The following is a 13,859-nucleotide window of genomic DNA, read 5'->3' as shown; positions in this document are numbered from 1 at the left end:
ACACTTATAGTACAAAAGGTTGTACAAAATAATTTAATATAAGCAGTAAGTAAAACTTTCTTCTATCATAGACCTCCATACTGTAGGATGCCTGATGGTTTTCCAGAGAGGTTGGTAGGCTTCATCCTTGTAGTCCAAAAATCTAACTCGTTGAGCATTTCAGATCAGGATTCTCTATAAATTGTGGCTATTGTGACAAAACATTCCCATTGGCAGACAGGAGACTTATCAAGATAGTTTTTTTCATTGAAGATCAAAGAGCAAAGCTATGGTATGGTCATAAACCTGTGACATGAAAAAAGAGGGTTCTTCCAGGTTAGGATGTCATTAATTCTTCAAATTCTGATATTAATAAAGTGGAAGATGCATCTGTGAGCAGGACAGCTTTGTCAATTCCTCACTCATTTGGAGGCAAGACTGCAAAAGCATCCAGCTGCCCTTCACTGCAAGTGTTGAAGAAGAGCAATAACAACAAAGAAAAAGATAATCCTGAAAGACCATATACCAATAGTAACATCAAAAAATTTATCATTAATGCCTTCTTTTAAAGAAAATGAGTTTCCTTCAAAATTTTCACTTTTTGCTTCTTACCAACATCTCTGGAGGGCTTAATTTAGAGGCTTTTAATAGCCTACCCTTTCTTTTTTTTGTTTTCAGAGCTTTCAGCCTTTTCTTTGCAGTAGCATTTTAAGAATGTACTCAAGAACTTGGTATCTCAAAATTTTTACAGGAAATGAAAAAGAAACAGTAAACACCTGGTCTCCCTGTAGATATGCGCAAGCTTAGAGCAGTTAAGAAGCTTCTCAACTTTGCACTATTTAATTTTAACAAACTTTATAACAGTGGCATTATTTTTACCAAACCTACAAAATTTTTCTCAGGTAACATTGCTTCAGAAGCCACTAGTCTGAGAATGTTAGTGTAGGCTTTCTGAGCATTCTTGTTTTGAGTAAAAGTAGTTACTAGTGACTTGTGAAAAATAAAAGGCTTTAATCTTTCTATCTTTTTGTTTACTGATCCATGTCTCGAGTCAAACACAGTTCTTTCACTTGTAGTCCTGTGTTCCTTGCCTTGACTTCCTCTTCCCCTTTTCATTCTCCTTCCCATTTTTCTATGTTCAAATAGACAAAAAGTGATGTGAGACAATTTTTTCCTGTCTGGTTTTAGATTTTATGCATTTCTGATGTCTTTGAAGGATGACCAGTAGACTCCATGACAAAACTGAAGGTGCAGCTCTATAAAAATCATTCTAGAAACTATGGAAAAAATATAACAAAGAGGAAGGACTTGAAGATGAACACATCTCACATCAAGAAATCTGTTGTCCCTTGGCAAGCTGGAGTACCTAATACATCTTCAAGTAGTACAGTTGTATTGGCAGTTTTTAAATGTGATTAGTAAGCAGCATTTCAGGGAAAAACACTGAGATGGGACTGCAGGTCCTTATATCAGCTGTGTGTAAGGAAGGAAAACATTCATTTTATCTGAAGCTTGAACTTCCATCATTGATGACAATAATGAAATGCACAGATAGCAATGGCAAAGACTAGAATTTCTTGGTTTGAGGTTTTCCATCTTAAATGCATGGTGTAAATGTTTGCATGTTTGCACAGAGCACTGTAAACAACCAGGAATAGTTTGCTCTTATGTGTTAGGGAATTCAAACAGAGGTACAATATCTTTCTACACACGTGAAATCTGTACAGCAAAAAGCTTCCTATTTGCTTATGCTCAGCCAAAAGTACTAAAATTAATAAGATATAGGTAAGTACTGAAACTACCAGCTTCTCAAGCTTCTCGTTGAGCCTTATCCGGTTATACAACTTGAAGTCAAAAATATCCCAACAAAAATGGTAAGTCTGAATTCCTGGAAATAATTATCAATACGATTTCCTCTCCTTACTTCTGTATTGAGTTTAAATATATATATATATATAAAGACACGTCTTCAAAAAAAAGAAAGTAAAATAATTAGAAAAATAAATTCTTCACCTATAATACAAGCTGATCTTCTGCTTGAAGAGGAAAGGAGGATCTGAGGTTCTAGTCCTCTAGACGTTCTAGTCTCTCTAGACGTTGAGATTTGGCTTTGCGTAAAGAAATCAAGAAAAATCACTAGCAAAAAGCAAAAGCAGATAAACAAGATTTTGGGGAAGGAGGAGAGAAACACGTGACAGCAGCTGCAGATAATTCAAAGGCTTTCTCAGGGTCTGGTGAGCCCAAAGGAGGCACCTCACACAGTGAGTCTCGAAGTGGAAGCACTGTCTGCAAGTCATAGCCAGGAGAAAGAGACAGCCTACAAGGTCTCATTAACATTTCTTGATTATTTGCTAATAATAACAATGTAGTCTAGAGTGTCTAGTGTGTAAATAAAATTCTGCTTCACATAATTTTTGCATTGTACCTCCAGTATACAAATATTACAACTACGTAAACCCAATATTAACTGTATCCTGTGCTGCAACAGCTGAAGTACCAGGGTTTGGATTTTTTTCAAGTCAAAACATTCTGTGAGGTTTGACATCATGTTCAGGTCCTTGTTGTGGCTGATACAGAGTGATCTGCGATGACAAGCTTTGTTCTGAAGGTGAAACAAAGTCAAATTCTGTAACCTCACATGTTACCAAGAGACAAAACAGTCGTCTTCTGGCCATATCTCATCACAGGCACTGCCACTAATCCATTTCCAGGCATCACAGCTCATAAACTCAGAACTATTATGGACTCGATAAAGTCAATCAATACATTAGTTAAGTGAGTTGGAATGATTTAGCTCTTAGGGAAAAAAATATAGGGCTCAGTGTTACTCATTGCTGGTTTTGAGCATCTTGGTATAATTAATCCCAACAAAACCATTCGGACAAACACACTTAGCTTGTCACATTCACTTGAAATACAATCAGGAAAACAAAGTCTTTTTGTTTTTGTTTAAATGAATTGCAAGGTCTTCAAAGCAAGGACTGATTGTTACCACCTGTTTTACAAAAGCTTCTTGAAGGGCTCTTCTTCTGAGACCCTACTTCATACCTGTGCAACAGCTCGACAAGAATCGGGATTTTCCCCTACAAATTTGAAAAGTCAAACTCTAAATTAAGAATGTATCACTGGTGAGTTTTTAGAAGGTGGAAAAGCCCATAGCACTTAAATGACCTTTCTGCAGTTCCAAATCTGAGCTAGATATAAAAGCATGGTACAAGGACAATGGGAGGAAAAGTAGTACACTGGATGCCACAATATACATTAAAAATACATTTTGATGTAAATTCTCTTCAATCTTACATGCTAACTTAAAGAATAAAGGTAAACAGATGCATGTATTTACACACAGCCAAATAATCAACAATGTATGTTGATTTCTCACAACCTTTACAAGGCCTCTTTTAGGAAATAATTGAATCTGTCTTTTAGAAACAAAATAAACTATATTTAATGCTTCCTTTTTTTTGGAGAAAAAAATATTCACAATATGGGATAGAGAAACTGCTTCTTTGTTATAAAAAATGCTGAATACTTTAATGAAATTATATAAAATACTCAATATTGTAATATTCAATACTCAAATATATAACAATTTCATATAATAGCAGTTAGATCTTCTGCCTCCTCTGTCAGCCTAAAGTTTCATTTCAGAGAACCTCACTCCCATCCCAAAAGAAAATTTCCAAGCTGACATGTACTACAAATTCTAATATCTTTTTTTTAGCTTGAATAAATCCAGAGGCTTGTAACGTAAGTGTAGCAGTTGAAATGTGCAGTGAAATGACTGTTTAGAATGACTACTAAAAATAGTTAAGCAATTTCAGCCATAGCAAACAAAATAGTAGAAATATTCTTTCAGTAGAATATTTCTATAAAGTTTCATATTTCTTGCAGAAATACAATGTGTGCAAGATTACTCATTAACAATGGAATGGAGGAAGAAGTAAAATCCTCCAGCAGTAGTTTAGAAAAGATTAGCTCAGTATATCTGTAAACTGTGTCTTCTTTAAGGGTGGCTGAGGGCCAGAAAATGATATGACAAAAATGAGGGTATCACTGATAGATTATTTAACCCTGCCAGCATGCAAAAGAAAACACCAGCAATAACATTAATATTCACAGTGGCACCCTTTAATGCTTTCATATTTTAGATTTGACCTTAGTGAGAAACTTCGCAAATGATTGTTTTGTTCCTGTGATTCTAGTTTTTTATGAAAGGACAATAACATCCCTGCATCAACCCTTCATTGTGATTTTCCAATAAGGACATACAAATGTTTGATATCTAGGATTTTGCGGTCTAGAACTGAAGCACACTGGCAAAGCTGATATGTGTAGAAGTCACTATGGTTATTGCCTACACTTTCTTTGCCTCCAATAAAATCATTCATTTCCATAAGCATTAAAATTCACCAAATGCACCAAAATTATTCAGACAAAAAAAATAATCTCTTTGGTTTATAAGCATCTTAGCTGTGCTGCTTTTATCTGTTTAAGTATAGACTCTGAGCTGAGGCATATTATTACACATCTGTGTATAAGAACAATTATTGCAGGAGAAGCCTTGCAGTGGAAATGCTTTGCAGACCCCAGCTTCAGCAGTGTGTGTGGAACAGCTGTCTGCTCTTGGCCAGTGTAAAGCTGAAAGCCAGAAAACGCTGTACAGGATGCCAGAGGAGAGGCACTAGCTGAGGATTTAGCAAGGCAAATTCAGATGAATATGCTTAGTATTATTGTAAATCTTTCCAGTACTAAGAAAATTAAAAGTTTATCTTCCATGGTTAAATTCCCTGTCTATTCTAATAAGAAACAGCTATACGTAAAACTGATTTTTTTTTGTTTGCTTTGTCTTATAGCAATCAGCATGATTCTTCCTTTCAGTATTCTTACATAAACATCAAACTGGCTAGAGCCTGTAATATTTTCTGAACTCACTGTCACGCAGTATACCAAGTTCTTTAAAATTGTGTCCAGTGGCTGTGTCCTCAAGAGTCACCAAAAACCATTTCTTAGTTTTATCCTTTTACTTCAGGTACATTTCCACTTAAGTTCCTCCCAGCACACCGAGTGATTTTGCTCCCTGCTGTAGCTGGTTATTTAGACAACCTGCCTGAACCACCATCGCCACTCCTCCTACATTTAAGTAGCCTATTTTTCCTCTTTTCACCTCAATACCTTCTTAAGGCTGATTGCTTTTAGTCACCAGGCTACATATCTGACAGATATCAATGCACTCTTTATCAGTTCAGTTATTTTCCTTTATTTTTCCTGTATGTGATTTTGCTGATGATCCCTATAGGTGAAAGCTCTTAATATTACTCTTCAATACACTCACTGAGGTCCTTTCACTGAGAACCTTTTTCCCCTTTTTCAGGAAGGGCACAGTGCTCACTGCATACAGGACATGCAGGTAAAATACTTGGAACCTTAAGCAGGACTTACACTGAACTTTAGCTATGGTTTGTAGAAAAGTAGCATCATCAGAGGCTTATTCGTGCTGCTGAGGCAGGATATATAGTCCCCTCAACACCCAAATCTACATAATCTCTTCTACCATTGCCAGCCCCAAAGACTCAAGCAACACCCCCAAAAGTAACAGATGGAGCTTTCCCAAAATCATAAATACTTTCTTAAAAGATAGATACACAAATTGAACTTGATACTGACTTTTTAGTTGGTAGGGTATATTCAGACCAGATGTCCAATGTGTAAGAACCCAGAATACTGTCTGTCATATCATTACTTTCTTAACTGAACTGAAAAATAAAGCTTTTCCCTGTAATCTCTCACTTTCAGAATAACAAACTTTTGCTAATGCATTAAATATCACATGAAACAACAAACCAGCAGTGGTCACTTTTCATGTATCATTTCCATGCATGGAACCTAGATGCATTAAAGAGGGAGGAAAGTACTTCCCAGAAGTTCAAAGGACTCAGCTGTTGGTTTAAAATAGTCAGCAATTTCTATATAAGTCATAGAAAATATTGAACAGTTATCTGTTCAAAATTTTTCAGTATAAATGAGAAAGTGGAAAACATTTTTCTTCTGATCATATCTTAGTAAATGCATGTGTCCAGGTTTTGACAAAAACAGAATAGCAGTTTAGTGGGAGCTTATAAAACCTGTGCAGCTGTGGAAGAAGAGTACACCAAAAGGCTGATATTTATTAGCAGAGTGCTACTCTGACTTTTAAGCTGTTTTCTGTTATGCTTGCCTACTTACTTGTGCTCCCGTCTTATTTCCTGGGAGAAATGCCAAAAAAATAAATTGACCTCTCTATACTAACTATTAAGTATGTCACATCATGCTACTTAAAATATGTTACAAGCTGGTTGGCACAGAAACACATTTTCTTCTGTTTGGGAACACATATGAAAATTCAGTACAATGAAAATTCACTGTCCCAGCTTCTTGGGAACCCAGCAGTCAGGCCTAAATATGGCTTCCTATAGGTGTTCAGCTGCAGCATTACAAGCCATGGAAGAGCATCTTATCCCACAAATGAGATAATTTATAATGGGACAATATTTAAATTGAGCATAGACCTTGCTCAGATTAAATTAATCCAAATTAGGGATCAAATGACCTGTAAAGCTATGAGTTATGCTTTAGAAATCATTCCAAACTGAAGCACATAGAAGACATGCCCCGACTTTACCTAAAGCACAAATATAGTGCAGATTTACAATCACAGCAATTGAGTACACAGTATAAAGAAAACACAGCTATAAAAAAGTCATTTTCTTATAGAATACAGCTGGTGGATGGATTTAAGGAGACAATGAAGATGCTGAGGAACAAGAGACTTCTGTAGGCCTCGAAGATGCCAAGAGAAAAAGTAAGCTGCAAGGGGTGAACAAGGAGAGGGGGCAGAGAAAGCCTGAAAGAAAATATCCAGGGATGGGAGCAGGGATAAAAGTCTTTGCTGTAAACAAGGAAATCTGCCCTTCAGCCTATTCTGCCATCCCCACGTCTATAAGAAAGGGAGAGGAGAATTTGTAGTTTTTACCCACTGCCATGCTTGAGCCAGACACCTGTTTGGCTTCAGGGCTCTGCTGACCAGCCTTCCAGGGACATTGCACTTTAGCGACTTTATGCTTGTAGCAGCTCCGCTGTAACGCAAGTGGACAGCTCCATCTAGAGGCAAATATCCTCTCAGCTAGTGAAATGGCATCATTGCGACTGAAATATCTATTTCTTCACAAGTCAGCACCTACTCAAAATAGCGTTCCAAGCTGCTGTCCCCTGGGCAGGGCTGTCCGGCAGGAGGGAGAAAGCCCCATCCACTTCACCTTCTGCAAAGGTTGAGCAGTTAAAATAAAACCGATCTTTCCCTGAAACCCACTTCTTGAACGGCCTCCCATGCCAAGCCTGCCAGATTGATTTTGTGGCATCCATAAAATGACACAGATTTAAGGCTTACTGTCATTCTGGTGACACAAATGGGTCCCACAGGCAAAGGGTTCCTGAAGTCCTTTACCACTAGTGTCTCAATGAGAAATACACAGCCAAAGTATTTCCCTCTAATATCTTGATAAACACATCTACATTCAGTACAAAACAGAGCACCGGTGGTTAATATGAAGTTAAAGAAATGTTTTAAAAAATAATATTCAAATAGGATGTTTATAATCCTTTTTGTTGCAAAGGCCTTGTCTACTGAAAAAAAAGAACAGACTATTCTTTTCTGTCCATCAATTAAGAAATATCTCCAGCCACATACTAATACTGATATGGAGCCCAAGAGCACCAAATCACACACTTTAAAAATCATATTCAAGTCTAACTTCATCGTCTCCATTGCTGGGATGTGGCCTCTGTGCCAAGCTATTCTCACAGAAGAGCTCCTCTTCTGCACTGATCAGGATTAAAAGAAAAAAGCTTTGAGTAGATGTCTCTGAATGCCCTTTTCTCCTAGTCACAGGCCAAAACATGTATTGCAATATAATTTTAAAAGCTTAACTCCATTGTAGCTTACTGTACTCCTATAAGGGCTTATTCAAATACACAACGAGTTATATCAATATTATTCTTCCTGTTCACTGTTTTTCAGGCTCATGGGGTATGTATCACCAAACATGCACTTTTTATAAATCAATATATTTAGATTCAGACAAGCTGTGTATCTGAGCAACAGCACAGCAAGGAAAGACTGCTGTCTACACATTACATTTTCTCAGATTACTCATATATTATACAATAGTGTCCTAAATTTTACTGATTACTTTCTTCTGGTGTTTGTTAGCGAGGAAGAAAATTTGGACTCAAACAAGTTTACCTTTTCCATAATGATGTCTTCTGAAAGTTAGGTATAAGTAGTTAATGGTAACCAATTTAAGATTTAAACTGCTGAGCTGATTAGTGTAAGCAAGACATACTGGTGGGGATGGGGGCTAGAGAAAAAATTAATGCCCCTTTTCCTATAAAAATTATTGCACAACTGGCTGCCCATTTGTTAACCTGTTCTTTTTCTGTGTTTTATTCATTTAAAATGTGTTTTTGCAATAAGAGTATAGATCTAAATGAACAGAAGCAGAAGCAATAGATGTTGCAGTTCTAGGTTTCGTCTGGTTTTTTTTTTTTTAAGGGTATAAATTTCATGAAGAATTGTTTATTTTAAGAGATTCATTGCTTAAAACAAAACCAGCAAACTACACAGTCATTTCTTTCCTGACTTCTTCCTACTGTATGAATTCAGATCCAGTTTGCTGTTATTCACAACAAAATTAGTGGTAGTGATGAATCATATCTTTGTGGTAGCAGAGAATATAAGATGTGTGTCTATTTACGTAGCACATTGGAAGTTTTTTAAGGTCTCTTCTAAGAAAAGTGCAAGAGGATGGATGGAGAGAAAGCTCAATGGTGTCAAAGAAAGATCCCAGTGGACTCTCACATGTGTTTGCCAATACACACACATACAATGACACTGGATCTGTATAAACACCCATGGGAAGAGTTGAGTATCAATCAAATGAAAACACCAGAGCTGACCTCCACGCAGTTCTAGTGATTAGCAATCACTTATGCTCAAAGACATTGACACCTTGCAAGATCAGCTTCATCCCTTGGCTTCAGACCCAGAACAGACCAGTCCTCAAGCAAGTCCTGCCTCTTTGCGGTGTTTGGCTTTGCAGTGTTCAGCACTAATTTAAATCAATGTCTCAAAAACCAGTGTCCTACGTGGCCACAAAAACTGCACAATTAGTGTACCTCTGAAGCATACTTCACAGTCACAGCCCCAGGCTTTACCTGGGTGGTCCAAACTGAAGAAAATACAGGTAAGAGATGGACCTCAAAGTTTCATTATTTCAGTAAGTCTTTGGAGATAGTCTTTTTATGAAAACATGAATTAATCTAAATGGATAAAAGAGAAGAACAGCTTAGGTCAAGATACAGTGTTCAGAAAGGTGAATAAAATATGGAGGGCAAGGTAGCTTGCTGAGAAAATGGAAAAGATGGTCTGCTGTGGTATATGTTAAAGAACTGGTATAGGGTAGAGACGGTTTACAAAACTTTGACATAGCCCTCTCTGTGTCTTGAGAACACATATGACACACAAAATCCCATCATTTCTGTGATATTCAGAATGGTTTATCCCTTCCTTGATCTACCTGAAAGTGGTAAAATATATGAACAGTGACTTCCGGAGACTGAACTATACAAGTATCCATGAGTGTGATGCCAAAACTTCAAATGTTGAAATCGGAAAAAGACTGGGACTATTTCAGTCATTGTAGATCAATGTTCCTGGTCTAAATTAGTCAGCTGCCTGTTATGCAAGATCATCCTCCCTGCTAGTCATTCTCACAGGGTATTTACAGAACACTACATGGGAATGGTGAGAATCTGAGTGAAGGTACTACCAGGAGGAGGCTACTTAAAAAAGAATATACTGCATACATTTTCAGGCAGACATTTAAGTAGACAATTTTATACAGTATTTGCTTTTTCCCATTGCATTTTATATGCACACATGCATACATACATACACATATGCACACACCGTGTTTTCATGTCATTGCAGGTAACGTGGGAAGGAAGGCATACATAAATATGTTTAAAAAAATCTTTCTAGAGCATGAAATACTTCTGTTGCTTCTGGGTAGCACAGGCTTATTTGGAAATAGCTTTCAAAATGCAGCCTTTGGAGAAAAGTATTTCAGAAATCAAAGTGATTCTCTCAAAGCTTTTGCCATGATTGCATTTACTGGAGTAGGAGGAAGAGGGAAGAGAGAAAGCAGGGAAATTTTATTTTATCTCATCCCAGTGGATTCAGTCTTTCGTTTTCTGGATGTTTGATTCAGTGTCCTGAACAAGTTGTAAAATATCTGTTAAGAAGATCACAACTAAATGCACACAATATATTTCAGCACAATGATCTGTTGCTCTTCTCCTTCCTTTCTATCTTACACTATCATTTCCTTATCCAAGCTGGTTTGGGGCTGACATATAGTTTCATCTGTATGAGATAATTCCTGCCTCCTTAACTAATGCTAAAAGACTTGTTTTTTGGAAAAAAAAAACCAGAACAAGTGAAGTGAACATAAGGTGGACTAGCTAAAAAAATCTCACTGAACAGCGTTTTGCTGTTTGTATCATATGACAGCATTGCTCTGCGTGCAGTTATCTGAACCACTGTTCTATCAACACACTCATAAAGAAGCCAGGGAAAAGAAGTCAAGTAATGTTCCAAATTTTAATTATTATTTTTACTGTATGTTTTCATTTCTATTTCTTAAGAGGTATAATGCATGAATTAAAAGAAGTTTTATTCATTTTATTAACATAGAATGCAAGCTGATCTGCACTGATTCAGAGTCCATCTTATTTGCTAAAGCACAGGATAGAGAACTGGAATTGTTGAACTGAGCCGGGAGTTAGGCTACTTTTGTTTGATAGCACTTGACCAAAAATGCAGGAGCTTCAGCAAAGTCCGCCAAACTCCAAATGGGCTGTCTGATGGTTTGGCACAACTTGAGATAATGCTGAAAGCAAGTAAAGCCAAATTAGTACTTGCATTCAGTTAAAATGAAATGGACTATAGTATAAATAGATCAAAACTGGGCCCAGATCCTGCAATTCACTATGCAGGCAGACTGTCAAGTGCAGAATCAGCACTTTGGTGAGCAGAAATCTAATGAGAAAAAGCTCTGAAATGCTGGAAAGAATTGTTAGAAGAAAAACTATTTAAATACTCCACATAACTAGAAATATTTGCTAAATACCACAGACATTGATAAATGATTTAAGAGTAATTACTTTGAGCCTGTAAATGATTCTTTGAATGTAGTAAAAAGAATTTCATGCAATAATGTGTCAAACCAGTTTGGAAAAAAGCTCTAAAAAACCCTTGATGACTATGTTTATCCGCAGCAAAGCAAGTGTACAATCAGTATTAACCAGTCCAAGAAGTGGTGCACTGCCTGGGTACAACACAAGTTACACAGATTTTAGAAGACTAAAGGTAAGAGAGGAGTGAAAGGTTAAACATACAAATCTCACAAAGAAAGGAGTCTTTAAATGCGGGGCTTTTTTGAGAATTGCAACCTACAGTGCAGTTCCCCTGCTTCGTATTTACTCTGAATTCAAAATAAATAAATAAATAAATAAATAGATAGATAAATAAATAAAAGCAGTTTGGTATTCTTAAAGAACCAGTTTTATAGAGAATTCTATTTACATTAGCATGATAGATTACATCATGTTATATAAATAAAATCTTACACTGTGACACAAGCATCTGCTAGGAAAGTCAGAAATTCGATAGAAAGAAATGCTGTGAAAAATCTGCAAACCTGAACGCTGAGGAGAAAAATGAAACAAAGGAAACAAAACATGTTTCTAGACATTTTACAGATAAAAATATGAACAAATAATAAAGAAACAACATCAACAACAACAGAAAGCCTTACCATGATGTTTGCACAACTGTGTGTCTGTAGCCCATGCTATAAATGTGGATACCTTCTATTCCCATCATCTCAGCCCCTCTAGTGGTCAGTACCTGAAGATCTTGCCTTCAGGAGGGACAAGATCTATCCATATGTACCATTTGCTGGTCCTCCTGTATCTTGTCGGATATTTTTTTCTTAATTGTATAATTTTTTCTGGAGATATAACTTGTCACCTTTTATTAGCATTTTTGTCAGTGCTGCTGCTACGTGCATACATTTAATTGCTAAGCAACAAAGAGAAAGCTCTGCACAGCACATTCGATTACTGCATTCCCTGTGCCATGCATTGTTACTAATGCACTTACATAATATGAAATAAAAAAAAGAAGGTAAAAATATTTATTTCTGTTTCCATAGCATCTAGAAGCCACAATCTGAAATCATCCTCCACCATGCTAGCCACCAGGCAGAGAGCTAACATCTGAAGATGAGGGTAAGTGGACCGATTCAAAGTGGACAAAAGTTAAAAACAGAGCTGTTTCAGCGTTGCATAGGTGAATAGGCTAAGTCTGAAGCTCAGGGGTGACTACCCACCTACAGTTAGACAGTCATGATTCTCACACATTTGTAAATGTGGTGGCCTCAAGGTAGAAAGCAATAACACTTTCAAAAGTTTATCAGTTTGAAAGAAATATGTCTGCACTGTATTAAGAAATAATCCCTCTTCCCTTTTCTCTTTAAGGTGTACGAAAAACAGGGCAGGCCTTATTTTTTCACCAAAAGTTACACTTCACTGTCTACTCTTTGTATCCAAATGTACATTTGCCCCTGTAATTGAAGGGTGCTGTCTCCAAAATCTGAGTCTGGCACAACCAAGGATTACTGAGTTTATCACACAAGGGACTGCAACTTTATCTTTTGTTTGTTTAAGAACAGATCTGTTTACCAGAGAGATCTCTTCACTCCTGAAATGTAAAAGGATAGTGATCCATACTTGTCCTTGGTATGATTACTAGACATTATGCAGTCAGCGCTGCATTTATAAGTAGCGTTTTATTTTCAATGTTCAGGGGGAAGAGCAGCTTGAAAAACTAAGCCATTATTGTGTAGGTGTACAAATTTGCACAACCACATACAACTATTTTTATTTCTGCAGTTAGACGGGAATTCAGGTATGGGGCCTGACCCTCTCTGTATCCCTTTGGCATTTCCCAAGTAGCCCAAGTGGAGCAAAGAACCAGATGGGGAGACCTGGTAGAATCTTCTATAGCTTTATTTCAGGATGCTATATATCAAGAATTATAGAAGGTATACTTTAAGATAAGTTTCTGATCTATTAGCCCCAAGGATTAAGAGGAGTGCTAGGAAAACAGGAAGTTGCTTTGAACCATGAACAGTCAGGGACACAGTCCTGCTGAGCAGCATTAGTATTTCCTCTGGGTTCCAATATTTTTACAACTAAACTGAAATTTGTTAACAGCTAATATGACCTGTTCTCTTGGAGAGACTGAAGCAAGGGCTGTAGTTGTGTTCAGGGCACAACGTCCTTTGTACTCCCATGGGAAGGCCAAGTAGAATTCTTCTCCTGACAACCACAGCAGGAGCCCACAAAGGACACTATCAAATTCCTGAACTAATGAATTACATCAATACTTAATCATACAAAGTGCTTCTGCATTAAGCTACTCAAAACATTAATTACTTAACCCCTGAAATATCTTAGTGAATATATTCCTTTCATTGCTATTTCATGAGATGGATGCTTGGAGAGGCCATAATTTCCAAGAACAACAGAGTCAAGTCCTAAATCCAGATTCAGAACAGCCAGGGAATTAGCTTCCAATTGGGAGACCCTGTTCCTGCCTCCTGGGTGACTTTGGATCAATTGAGTACAGAACTGAAATGGAGATTTGTGAGATAAATACAGAAGAAAATGAAAGAGTTTCTAGCTACTAGGAAGAGCTCAATGACTTTCATATGACC

The 13,859-nt window shown here is 37.0% G+C and overlaps 1 protein-coding gene across 10 annotated transcripts in view; it reads right to left on the bottom strand.

Moving 5' to 3' along the window:
- The window catches only part of DLGAP2 (DLG associated protein 2), a 455,335-nt gene that overhangs the window by 331,121 nt on the left and 110,355 nt on the right, over window positions 1–13,859 (bottom strand). Inside the window, exon 1 of one of the 10 annotated variants that reach the window (XM_051778098.1) lies at window positions 11,895–11,914. The exons of the other annotated variants lie outside the window; for them this stretch is intronic. The gene's annotated coding sequence lies outside the window, so the exon portion shown is untranslated. Of the gene's footprint in view, window positions 1–11,894; window positions 11,915–13,859 lie in introns of those variants that run through there. 10 annotated transcript variants of the gene reach the window in all.

This window comes from Manacus candei, unplaced genomic scaffold (genome assembly GCF_025592945.1).
Source record: "Manacus candei isolate 608988 ecotype Guabito, Panama unplaced genomic scaffold, ASM2559294v1 h1tg000011l, whole genome shotgun sequence".
Taxonomy (NCBI): Eukaryota; Metazoa; Chordata; class Aves; order Passeriformes; family Pipridae; genus Manacus; species Manacus candei.
This window is presented reverse-complemented; position numbering and strand designations above follow the sequence as displayed.